Source organism: Trichosurus vulpecula, chromosome 7, assembly GCF_011100635.1.
Source record: "Trichosurus vulpecula isolate mTriVul1 chromosome 7, mTriVul1.pri, whole genome shotgun sequence".
Classification (NCBI taxonomy): Eukaryota; Metazoa; Chordata; class Mammalia; order Diprotodontia; family Phalangeridae; genus Trichosurus; species Trichosurus vulpecula.
This window is the reverse complement of record NC_050579.1, coordinates 102,570,519-102,584,317: the sequence shown is the minus strand read 5'-3', so window position 1 is coordinate 102,584,317 and position 13,799 is coordinate 102,570,519. Positions and strand designations below refer to the sequence as shown.

Below are 13,799 nucleotides of genomic sequence, written 5' to 3'. Positions count from 1 at the left end.
ACTGTCAATCACACTTGTATCCTTGATACTCTCTTCTCCTTAGGTTTCTATTATGTTAGCTTGGTTCTTTTCCTTCCAAAAGAGTGTTGGGCCACTCTTTCTGAGTCTTCACTCAAGTCACACCTTTTAATGGTGGGTATTCTCAAAGTGTCTGTCCTGAACCCTCTGCTCTCTTCTCTCAATATTATTTCACTTGGTAATTTCATCAGGTCCTATAGATTTGATTATCTCCTCTGTGCTGGTGATTTATCTCCTTTATGCTAATGAATCTGCTAACATTCTATGCTTGTAATTCATACACCACAGTGAAGCATTTGAGCCAATAATTACAGTTCTGTTTTGTCCTGCCGCTTTCCAGTTTTATAGAGAAGGCAGAGTTTCAATATCCCAGCTTGATATAAGTGTTCTGCTCTTCATTATATTGATGACTACAAGTTTTTTTTTTATTTTTTGTTTGATCCAATTTTCATTTTTATTGTGTTGGATTTCTTGCACCCATATAAACCAGAAATTTTCCACGTTCTCTTATTCAAGAATTCTTTCTTACCTAGGATTTCATTTTATATCTCAAGCCTCAGTAGTAAAGTTATATTTTACTTAATGTTGACTTTTGTTTAAAGTTTGTTGTTTATCTTTCTTTGACATGACATTTTGTTCACTGTAACCTTTTGATCTTTGCTTTCATTTGCTTAAGGGAATATATGATTTCTGATGTATTTTTATTTTCCTTGTTTCTTTCAATATATTTCTTTTTTTTGCCTTGAGTAAGAAAATTACATTTAAGTTTTCTGTGGTGTGTGTAAAAGCTTGATGATGAGGTAATCTTCTAATGCCTTTCTATGAATTTTAAAAAGCTCCCCAACATTGTTTCTTTGGGGTTGTTAGGCATCTATCCTCAAGAGTATCTCTTGGGGATGGAGCCAAAATGGTGGGAAAAGGGCAGCAACTCAACTGAGCTCTTCCCCAAACCCCTCTGAATACCATTAAATAATTCCATAAAACAATTCCTGGAGAGGTGGAACCCACAAAAGGAAAGGGTGAAATAATTTTCCAGCCAAAGACAACTTAGAAGGTCAGCAGGAAAGGTCTTTCTTACCTGGATGAGAGTGGAACACTGTCCAGCACTGGCCAATTGCATAAACCAGCCCCAGCAAACCAGGAGCAGAGCTTGGGAGCCCTTGAATCTGCAGCATCAGTAGCTGCTTCAGGAGCTCTCAACCCACAATAAGGGCCTCGAACAACTTGATCAGAAAGAGATTACAGGGGTCTCTTTGCTAGCACTGGGGGCACCACCCGGTTGATTTGACCATACTAAGATCTGGATCACATTCCTGGTTGGAAGTCCCAAGGCAAGGAGGAGTACTAGCACACCAGGGCTTATGGCAGCAGTGGTGGGGGGCCCCCCTCACAGTTCTAGGGCAGAAAAGAGTACTTGTGGTGACTCACAGACTAGAGCACAGGCCAAAAGAGTAGTAAACACCTCTCCTTGGATCATACCACTCACCACTACACTATGCTGCATTCCATAGGTGTTTAATAAATGTTTGTTGAATGGAGTTTTCATTTTACAGGGGGAGGAATAAAAAAAGGAGAGAAACTTCAAATTCAAGATTTATGACTCCAAAGCAAAGGCTCTCTCAATAGTAATTATCCTGAAACAATTTGTGCTAAATGATATTGTTTATATCTACTCTTACAGTATATACATAGCATGATCAAGGATAATGAATATCAAGCAAGACTTTTTTTGAGATGAGCATTACTTTGCTCTCATTATAATAAGGTTTTTGATTTTTCATTAATGTTTTTTAAACTATATTGCTAACATGGACTGAACTACACTTATTAAAATGCCTTTAAAACACAGATTTCACTTATCTCCTAGTTTGCATGTGCTCCTTTTACAATTCTATATATTACATGGTAAAGAACTTAAAGTCAGATCTAATGATTTGGGTGCTGAGTATCCACAAGGCAGCACTAGATTCCACCCTGGAGGCAATAGTTCTTTGCATTTATCTTGCTTATGCAGAAATTCAGGTGGGGGGGGCAATCATTGCCAGAAAGAAAGATCTATTTTGTTGACCAATGATGTGATTTATCTTGCTACATGAACTGTTGCAGCAGGTTGAGCCGAAACGTTTGAAGGTAAATGCTTCACAATTGTTTTCCACCTATACCCATACTAGGACATAGCCATAAGCTCGAAAAGAGGTCCAGGCTCAGGAAAGGTAGGCAAAGAATAGAAAAGGAGAGAATGAGCCAATAAGGGGATTTGTAAGGATCCTTCCTTCTTCTTTCTGTTTGGGGAATTAGTGGAAGGGTATACATCTATGTGTACACACACACACACACACACACACACACACACACACACATATACTCATAGGCAGGTGTAGTGGCACACACTTATAATCCTTGATATAGGGGAAGCTGAGGTAGGTAGAGTATAGGACTAAAGCTGATAGGGTATCTTTACTGAGCCTAGCATGATATGTTGAGTTCCCAGAAATAATGGACCATCAGGCTGCCTAAGGAAGACTGAACTAACCCGGGTTGAAAAAATGGAGCATGATGAAGCTCTTTGACTGATCAAGGTTCCCTGAATGACTCATGCACTTAAAGCCCACAGAAGAAAGAGGGATGCACTCTCTAAAACAAAACCAAAACAATATCGACAACAACAAAAAGATTTACATGTTCCCTGGATGCCATTCACTCCTTATAATTCTTCTCTCCAGCTGGATATAACCTTGACTACACAAGGCATACCTGCTCAATCTCATTTAATTGACCATATTTATGATTCTATGAAGTTGGGACACAGATAACTTGGGGATCATATAACTAATTAACATACCAGAGTCTCATTATTGGGATTAAACAGATAGATATGTTGTACTGTGTATTTTAACTTATGTTTTTTTTTTTTTTGTGAAATACCTCTAATTGCTTACTAAGTCAATCTCACAATAATCTTAAACTTGGGTTAACTTTCCCTTAGAGAAGACTGATTAACTTGTTGAGAAAGGTGCAACTCCATATCCATAAAATCAGAACTTCTTGTTAAAGAGAATACTCAGTTTTCAATTTTCATTCATATTCTTTACTTTGAAGAGGAAAAAAAAATGAGTAAAGGAATAATAGGAGTAAAGATGGCAGCAAGTAGACAAAGGATGGAAGGAATTCAAAATCCGCAAACACACATGTTATGGCCACATAATGTGCTATGTCCTGGGACATGCTATGCCCACTTCCCACCTATATCTTCTCGACACCATTCCAGAATCATCGGAGTAATAATAGGAAAAGCTAAAGAAATTCAGCAAATAGCTACAGAAATTCAAATAAGCTGTAGGAAACATTTCCCAACTTTGAATCACCACTTTCTCCATTGTTTGTCTGCCTAGGAGAGACTCTGAAACCCAGATCACCATATTAACCCCTTGTGACCCCTTTATGTAGTCTTCCAAGTCTTAATGTATACATAGCCAGAGATCTAGTTTTGTGCTTGTTCTAGCAAACTCAGACTCAATCTCTTTTTCATTGAATCCAACCATTACCAAATAATTAATCACACATCAAACTAATGATGGCATTGCTTTCAAATTCCCCAAGCACTCAAGGCACCTTCACTAGAAAGGATTGTTCTCTCTCCATGTTTCCTCCATCATTCACATATAGAAAATAGAGAGGTATAGATTAAATGATAATGCAGTTAGAGAGACTAAGAACTAGTTGATTGATCAAACTCAAAGAACAGTCATTGGTAGTTCAAATGTCAATGAAGCAGGAGGTCTCTGGTGGAGTGCTCCAAAGATCTGTGATTCTCCCTTTCTTGTTGAACATTTTCATCAATGACTTGGATGAAGTCATAGATGTAGAGGCAGAGAGTGTTGACATGTGTATTCTGTTTTTTCCTAAAGTTATATTTTTCCATAGTGCAATTGAAAAATATTTTAATTATATAGAATAAATACAGTACATATACAAAGAATTTCCTGTATAGATATTCTTACATGTAGTTTATGAATATAGACATACAGATGTAGGTTATAGATGATATAGATATAAATTATATAGATACACAATATAAATATGTAGATAGGGATATATGTACAAATTTACATGTGTACATACATATGGATTTATATATATTCATACATATACAAACATATAAGCATATTGTATACTCCAATATATGTATTTATGCATTTACATATAGATTCACTTTGGATGGAAAGGCCTGATTCAGAGAGGCATATGACAAAGTTCAAAAGTAAAACAGATAAGCAGGAATAATATAGTATAAAATATATGTATAGATGCATGAAGACATACATAAGTGTATATATATATATATGTTATATATGCATGCGTTTTTATGTGTATATATTTTTGATGGTATGGAGAGACTATGGTTCACAGGAATCAGTACATCTTAGTGAGAAAATTCCCTCTACTAATATAAATTGGCACCTAATATGCAATTTTTAGTGTCAGAAAATTTCTTGTTCATGCTGAAACATTAGATAACTTGCTCCGGGTCCTGCAGCCAGGGACCTTAAACCCAGGACTTCTTGTCCCTGAAGTCAACCCTTCACCCCCTATTCCACACTTCCTTAAAAATGTGTATGTGTGCATTTAAACATTTAAGCAGCCAACAAAAGTATGGTCACATGTGTATATACCTATGAAATACAAGGATTTCTATCTTTCCTTGCAATGAGAGATGACTATCAATCAATATTGTACTTGATTGACAACACTTAGTGATCTGTATTAGACTTTGTAACTTACGTGGTATGTAAAAGTGCTCTTCACAAACCTATTTTTATTTTTATACACTATTGTTATGATCTCATACTTCAGTTCAGATTCATTTGGCTTACTTTGGCTGCTGGGAAGCTGCATCCCACTCGAGTACAAGATGTCGATGAAAAAGTACATTTTGAGACACAAAATCATTTGAAAGGAAGCATGAGGCTGTAATTTAGATACCACCCTTAAATGGGCCTTGATCTGAACATTGTCTCTCTGCTATTGCAGATTATTTTCCTTTATATATATAACTTGTCTTTGGGAATCCTAAATGGAGTCTAGAGCATTGGTCTTCAAGACTAAGCAGTCCTATTCCAACATATTAACCAATTTTACTGCCTAAATACCCCAGATTTAGAAGTGGAAATCAACAATATTATCTCCTCTGCTTACTAATAATACATTGTAAAGTCCAGAGAAGAGTCTGTGAAGTGGGGAACTGAAAGTAAGACTTCATGAGCAAAGCCCCTTCAAATATAAAAGCCCAAAGACTTAGTCACAAGGTATGCCATTTGACATTATTGAAGGGAGAAACAAATTAACTTAGAATCTGTGCTTTAGGCACAGCCTTGTCGGAAAAAAAAAATTATTAACTACATTAAACTAATCTGCACATGTGTTAAACTGGGAAAGGGAGTAAAGAAGGCTACACTATCCTTGGAATCATATGATCTGAGTTCAAAATCTGTCTGATGCTTACTTCTTGTGTGACCTTGGGTAAATCATTTAACTCCCCTGGGCCTCTGTTTCCCTGTCTGTAAAAAGAAAGGATTTATGTAAATGACCTCTTAGGTTCCTTTCAGCTTTACTTCTATGATTCTATAAAGTTGTGAATTTGTTTATATGTATCAATGTGAAAAAAAACCAGTGTTTTGTATATTTTAGTATAAATGCCAGATGAAAGTTCTACAAGAAAATGTTTTTTGTTTTCTAAAAGATGTGTTACCATGTTTGTTTTTTATTTTTAATTTTTCATGCTCATTCCTCTTTTAATTAACAAAGTGATATTCAATTTCCTGAACTCAGAGATAAGCTAAAATTCTGATTGCCTCTCAGAAGTGTCCCTGGGAAGTTTACCTACCCTCCATATTCCCCATCCATCAAACCCAAAGGTATTTTCCCCCCATATGGAGCACATTTTCACAGTGAACTTAGAAAGCATGTAGAATCTCATAAAATGAATTCCTTGTTTTTATTAGCACTGTTAATTGGATTTAGAGAGAAATATCTAAATCATAGTTTCACTTATCATTTCTGCTAGGTAGCATTTGAAAACAATAAGAAGAAACTTTTGTTCAGCCAGTATGAATTAGGCATAGACCTCATCTATATCACTTTGTTGTTTTCCATTTCACATGCCCAGGAAAGGAATACCTGTCTTTTCTCCTCACTAGATGACTATAATCTTAGCAATTTCTAAAACAACAAAATCTGTAACATGAGAATGTTGGACTGAATGCTCCCTTAGACCCTTTTACCTCTACCCATCCATGATTCTATGATTCTGTTGTGTTTTAAAACAGATGTATTAGATTTGTTTTCAGGAAGGCCTTTGTTTTGGTTTGGTTGGGTCTGACTTCTTACATAACTTGGTGGAAGAGCACCAAAGACTTTTTGGATAAGGATATTTGAAGATTCAATTAGAGTGGATTGGAGAGAAATAAATGAAGGCAGTCATTAGAAATAGAGCAGGGAAAGGAACAAAATATGAAATTTCCTTTAGTAAAAATAATAATGGCTTCCAAAGTACAGAATGGTCAGAAAATCAAGGAAATTTAAGTATACATTCAAAATACTTTCAGATATATAACAATATTGCAAATTTGATATTGCATAACTGTAAGAATCACATATTGAGATATGTTAACAATATCCATCCTGCATCTACATATTAACTATAGGTACATAATTCCTACAAATAAAATTAATTATAGTTATTGACTGTCCCTCATCCATTGTGACCTTTAATCTCCCTGCAGGTAAATGCCTTCAAGACAGGGACTATGTATTTTGTTTTGTTTTGTTTTTGTTACTCTCTTTGTATCTCTAGCTCTGTTCCAGGGGGCACTTAATAAATATTTGTTTGATTGAGTTGAATTGAACTGTAAGTTTTTATTTAATTCTTTGCAATTTACAGTTAGTTCTTAGATTCACCTGGAAACTTTGCGTGTTACCTATTTTTCAAGTGTATTCAAAAGGATTATGATCCTCCATTTCTCCTGTTATATTGACCTTTCTAGGGTACTCATTCTAGCTTTAAAGCCATTCAGGGAATAATTAGAAGCTATGGACAAAGAAGCACATACTGCATTACTAATAATCACGTGTTTTCTTTTATTTCTTGACCCACTAGATGTTAGATACACTCAATCTGACAGTTTCCAGGGAGGAAAGTGATTGTACTACTTTTTATTTACCTATTTATCTTTTTATTTGTTCATTGATTCATTTGGCATCTATTTCTTTATTAATTTGTATAGGTATATATCCAGGCATTTATTTATTTATGTGTTCATTTATATATGTATGGATTTGTTCATTTATTTTTATGTGTATAAATCCATTTATTTATTTATTTTAACTTATGTATTCATTCATGCATTTTATTTAGTTATCTAATTATTTAAAGAACATCTTCAGCCAAGAAATATCTTCCTGTTTTGTAGTTTCATAAATGTTACGGTATGGTATTTAAATCTAAGATGGGGAAAGTCATTGCTTACTTCTTGTTTGAAAACATTAGATCTAAGACATTAAGACCTCCTTTATTATTCTCTCTTTCAGCTGTTTTTCTGAAATCTGTGGGTTACTTGTTACTGTAACTGTCTCACCCATTGATGTTTTGTGAATGTGTGTATACATGTGTGTGTGTGTGTCTGTGTCTGTGTCTGTGTCTGTGTGTGCATGCAGATAATAGTCTACCATAAATACTTATTTTCTGTTTTCACAGTCTTTAACAATAGGGATTGTTTCTTTGTTTGTACCTTCAGTAATAGGCACAATGTCTGGCATAGAGAAGGCATTTAGCAAATAATTGTTAATTAATTTGCAAAACTAACAACAATAAAAACTCACATTTACATTGTTACAATTTACAAAGTGCTTTATTCTTGAAATAAAATGTGTGACTGGTATCCTTCTTTTATAGATAAGTTAGCTGAGTTTCAGAGAGGTTAAGTACCTTGCCAACAGTTACTGAGTGCTGTAGCTAGAGTTTGAATCAGGTCTTCTGACTTCAAGTCCAGTGATTTTGCCTTTTATAGCTCATGATAACATGAGTATGCTGACCTGGACCCGAAGACACCAGTACTACATGCAAAGGAATACTTATAAATGGGTACCATCTTTAAGGGTTTGGGCTGAGAGGTCTCAGTTGCTGTTTAAATTTGAAACTCTTCTTTTACTGTGAAATAAATTAAAAAAAGATAAATGTTTGTTTGGGTTTGGGAGTTTTGTAGGCATAAATTACATAATTTTCTCTGTGGAGCCAAGCAGAGTTTGGCAGGCTGGTGGGTTTATTTTTGTACCAATGAAAGCAAAGGCATTAGTCACCTCTGATTTTGGTTGGCAATATGAAAATAAAATCAATCATAAAGAGATGAGTAATGGTCTGCTTTGGAAGAGGGAAACAGAGTAATTTGGCCTGATGTTGATTATCAGTCTAATTTCAACCCAGACAGATGTGAAGCCAAGTCATATTTAATACTGGGAAAAACTCGTTTCTTAGACAAAGAAAAAAATGTATAAGCAAATTTACCTACAAATTGCTTAGAAGAAAGCAAGGGGAAGGGCATTATTGTCTCCCATTCAATCAGGTTTTCTAGTTGTGGACTCACTCTAAAGCTTAGCCCTTGGTCCTTGTTATGGTAATCAGGGTAGGACTTTTTTGCTGTTCTCTTTTGGAATATTGAGGCCATCAAGTGCCTTTAACGAGTCTTGCCTTTGTTTGAATAGGGAAGGTAAAGTGTGACCCTTTTGTCTTTTGTCTGAGTGCTTCTCAGCACTGAGTTAAGCCCCAGGGCCCCTAGACAAGTATATAAGATCTGAGGATGGTGTTCTTTTTTTTGATTTGGGGGCATACCCATTGAAAGAGCTTTGGCAATGAGACTCTGGGTAGCCCCCCAACCCCCCAAACACTCCCCCACCCTTGAAAACAGTTGGTGCTTTTCTCTGGTAAATACATATGTATTGTGATTTGATCAGACAGATAAAAGTCTGTCTGTTGATCAGTTTGTAATTTCTGTTTGTATTTACTCTGAAGTTCAGGATGCTGGCTTTTCTCCCTGAACTAAGTGAATGGTATATGTATGTTTAATTAAAGTAAGATTGTTAACCCCTTGGGTGAAGCCAAGATGGCGGCTGGAAAGCAAGGACTTTGGTGAGCTCCACCCCCCCCCCCCCAGGTTCCTCCAAACACCTATAAAAATGGCTCTGAACAAATTCTAGAACGGCGGAACCCACGAAATAGCAGAGGGAAGCAGGGCTCCAGCCCAGGACAGCCTGGATGGTCATGGAGTAAGGTCTACCACACAGAGCTGGTAGTTGAGTGAAGCAGAGTGCAGCATGAGCAGCACCTGGACCAATCAGACCAGGAGCCAGGCAGAACAGGCCCAGCACCCTGAATCATTGAGCTGTGGCAGTTACCAGACTTCTCAACCCACAAACACCAAACATAACAGAGAAGGCTAGTGGGAAAAGCTTCTGGGACAGAGTGAAAGGAGTTCGCGGTTCAGCCACCACCGCGGGGGCTGCTACAGAGGTGGTGCAGCTACAGAACTACAGCTGCAGTTGCTCAGGCCCCAGGCCCACCTGGTGGGAGGAATTAAGTGGTGGATCTGAGCAGGAGTGCAGAGCCAGCTTAGATTTGAGTCTGCTCTGGGTTGGTGGTTCTTGGGGGAGGAGTAGCACTGATGTGGCAGAGCTTGCTGTGTAGAAATAGCTCTAAAAACAACAACCCATCCCCTCAAGCTTGAGACAAAGGACTCTATACTCTACAAGCAGTCATACCTCAACAAAAAGTTCAAGGGTCAAGTAAGTTGGCTGGGAACATGGCCAGCCAGCAAAAATGGACTCAGATTCAGTCTCAGACTTTGGAATCTTTCTTTGGTGACAAAGAAGACCAAAACACATGGCCAGAAGAAGTCAACAAAGTCAAAGAGCCTACATCAAAACCTACAAGAAAAACATGAATTTGTCTCAGGCCATGGAAGAGCTCAAAAAGGATTTGGAAAAGCAAGTTAGAGAAGTAGAGGAAAAATTGGGAAGAGAAATGAGAGTGATGAGAGAAAACCATGAAAAACAAGTCAATGACTTGGTAAAGGACAACCAAAAAAATACCAAAGAAAATAATACCTTAAAAAATAGACTAAGTCAACTGGCAAAAGAGCTCCAAAAAGCCAATGAGGAGAAGAATGCCTCCTTGAAAGGCAGAATTACCCAAATGCAAAAGGAGGTCCAAAAGACCACTGATGAAAATACTACCTTAAAAATTAGATTGGAGCAAGTGGAAGCTAGTGACTTGATGAGAAATCAAGATATTATAAAACAGAAGCAAAGGAATGAAAAACTGGAAGACAATGTGAAATATCTCATTGGAAAAACCACTGACCTGGAAAATAGATCCAGGAGAGATAATTTTAAAATTCCTGGACTACCTGAAAACCATGTTCAAAAAAAAGAGCCTAGATATCATCTTTCAAGAAATTATCAAGGAGAACTGCCCTGATATTCTAGAGCCAGAGGGTAAAATAGAAATTGAAAGAATCCACCAATCACCTCCTGAAAAAAGATCCCAAAAAGAAAACTCCTAGGAATATTGTCACCAAATTCCAGAGCTCCCAGATCAAGGAGAAAATACTGCAAGCAGCCAGAAAAAAAAAAAACAATTTGAGTATTGGGGATACACAATCAGAATAACACAGGATCTAGCACCTTCTATATTAAGGGATAGAAGGACTTGGAATACAATATTCCGGAGGTCAATGGAGCTAGGATTAAAACCAAGAATCACCTACCCAGCAAAACAGAGTATAATGCTCTATGGAAAAATATGAATTTTCAATAAAATAGGCTTTCAAGCTTTCTCAGCGAAAAGACCAGAGCTGAATAGAAAATTTGACTTTCAAACTCAAGAATCAAGAGAAGCATAAAAAGGTAAACAAGAAAGAGAAATCATAAGGGACTTACTAAAGTTGAACTGTTTTGTTTACATTCCTACATGGAAAGATGATGTGTATAATTCATGAGACCTTTCTCAGTATTAGGGTAGCTGAAGGGAATATACATATATAGAGAGACAGAGGGCACAGGGCGACTTGAATATGAAGGGATGATATCTGAAAATATAAAATCAAATTAAGGGATAAGAGGAAGATATTGAAAGAGGGAGAAAGGGAGAGAGAGAATGGGGTAAATTATCTCACATAAAAGTGGCAAGAAAAAGCAGTTCTGTAGGAAGGGAAGAGGGGACAGGTGAGGGGGAATGAGTGAATCTTACTCCCATCAGATTTGAACTGAGGAGGGAATAACATACACACTCAATTGGGTATCTTACTCCACAGGAAAGAAAGAGGAAGGAGGTAAAAGGGGGGGGGCACAATAGAAGGGAGGGCAGATAAGGGGAGGAGGTAATCGAAAACAAACACTTTTGAAAAGGGACAGGGTCAAGGGAGAAAATTGAATAAAGGGGGATAGGATAGGTAGGAGGAAAATATAGTTAGTCTTTCACAACATGAGTATTATGGAAGGGTTTTACATAATGATATGCCTGTGGCCTATGTTCAATTCCTTGCTTTCTGGAGGAGGGTGGGTGGGGAAGGAGGAGGGGACAGAATTTGGAGCTCAAAGTTTTAAAAACAGATGTTCAAAAAAAAGTTTTTGCATGCAACTAGGAAATAAGATATACAGGCAATGGGGCATAGAAATCAATCTATCCCTACAAGAAAGTAAGGGAAATGGGATGGGGGGGAGGGAATGGGGTGACAGAATGGAGGCTTGACTGTGGAATGGGACAATCAGAATATATGCCATCTTGGAGTGGGAGGAGGGTAGAAATGGGGAGAAAATTTGTAGTTTAAACTTTTGTGAAAATCAATGCTGAAAACTAAAAATATTAAATACATAAATAAAAATTAAAAAAAGATTGTTAACCCCTTAAAGTTGCTTTTCTTAGAAAAGCAGATCGAAGAACCTATGTTAGTAACTGTCCTGTGTACTAGTGTTATTGGTCTTATACAGCCACAGTAGTGGCTAGTCACATTGTTCTTAGAGTCCTCTGGCTAATATTTCTGAAAGCTGATCTCTTTTTTTTTTTTTCAGGAGTCAACTATCATTCCTCTATTTTTTTTTAGATTAATAACATCTTTATTTCCAAAAAATAAATCAAAGTCATATTCACATAAACACTGACGTTACAAAGTACAGGGAGGAAAGGGAAACCGAAACCTCTACTGTCACATCAAACAAGACCAGGATGCTTTCTGTCCCTTGGACAACCACTCAGGATAAACCACAAATAAAACCTCCTTTGGGCTGAGATACATTGCTCCCTTCTGAGAGGGCAAGAAAAGGGAGGGGAAATGGGACCATATAATGGCTAGGTCTTTGTTTTTTTTTTGTTTTTTTGGCAGGTCTCCTCAGTCACTATAGATATTGCTGTACTGTTAATAAAAATATATATGCTTCTCTTTAAAGCATAAAAAAAAATTCTATAGGCGATATCATGGAGGCCTTTCTTGCATCTCCAAATGCTGTCCTGTCTTCTCTTTGCCCCTCTCGTGTGTTATTTCTTGGTCATTTTGTGGATCAAGGCCACTCTCTGTTTGTGAGCCTCTGTGGTGCAGGCCTTTTTGTAGGGTCGGATTTCTTCTGAACCAAAACCTGGGATCCACATGTTCCATTGGTGCTCTAAATGCAGCTGGACATCTTTGACCTCTAAAGTGTTAGATTTTCGATGCCAGGCCAATTGGCACACTGCCATCACTACACTTTCGATGAAGTCATCAGCAATCTGTAGGAGCATCTCTTCCACATCTTCATCTTCAACAGCTGTTCGTTGGGATCTAATTCTCTAACCAGATCCTGTAATTTCTTCTTGGTCAAAACCTGATTGCTTTCTGGACTAAGATGCCCCCCTGCCCCTGGGGGGCCTGCCATCTTTCCCACTGTGGTACTGTTGGCCATGGACCCCTGAGGTGGGGTGCTGGAAGGTTCGGGTTTTATGGATGAAAAGTTGGAGAGGTTGATCAGGGCTGAGGCTTTGGCCTGCAGTTCATGGAGCTTGTCAAGATCCTGTTTTTTGGAGGATTGTGGGGACCGAGGCCAATTAACCACAGCCAAGTCTTATCTGTCCATGATCCCCTGCCTCCCAGCCAGCACAAACTTGTACTCCCAACTGCAGGGTCAGACTGTGCTTCTCTCAGCGATTACTTCCGGCAACCACTCTCCCTGCCTCGTGACCCAGAAGCCCCATCGTGCCTCTATATTTGCACCTCCACATTGATGTTTCCATTCCTCTTTCCTTTATTTATTGGACTTTTCCATTTAGGTAGATCACCCTCCTGTCTGATATGCCAAATGAAATAAACTAGAATCAGACTGCTCACCCTCAAATAAACTTCTCCCAAGTTGCTTGTGTCTGGAACCATAAGCCTATTAGAGTTTAAACCCAAAGTTATCTCTTACCTAACCCTCTTCTTTTTCTCTTCCATCTATTAAGTCACCAAGGTCTTCCTTTCTGCCCTGAAAACATCTTTCCTCTGTATCTCCTCCCTTCATTTCCATCCTCTAGTAGAGACTGTATAATTTCACTGCTCGATTGTGTTCCATTCCATTCTATGCCATTGTATTCCATTTCATAAACACTTATGTCCTCCCCTTGTGCTAGGCTCTGGGGATATAAAGACAAATATAAAATACATCAAAGAATGTAGATCCTAGGAGTGGGGGTAGAAGAGAAACATAATCTTAGAGGAGTTCTC

General features: G+C 37.7%; 1 pseudogene; it reads right to left on the bottom strand.

Moving 5' to 3' along the window:
* Positions 1-12,601: 12,601 nt before the first annotated feature.
* On the bottom strand, positions 12,602-13,291 carry LOC118857594 (annotated as a pseudogene).
* Positions 13,292-13,799: the final 508 nt, after the last annotated feature.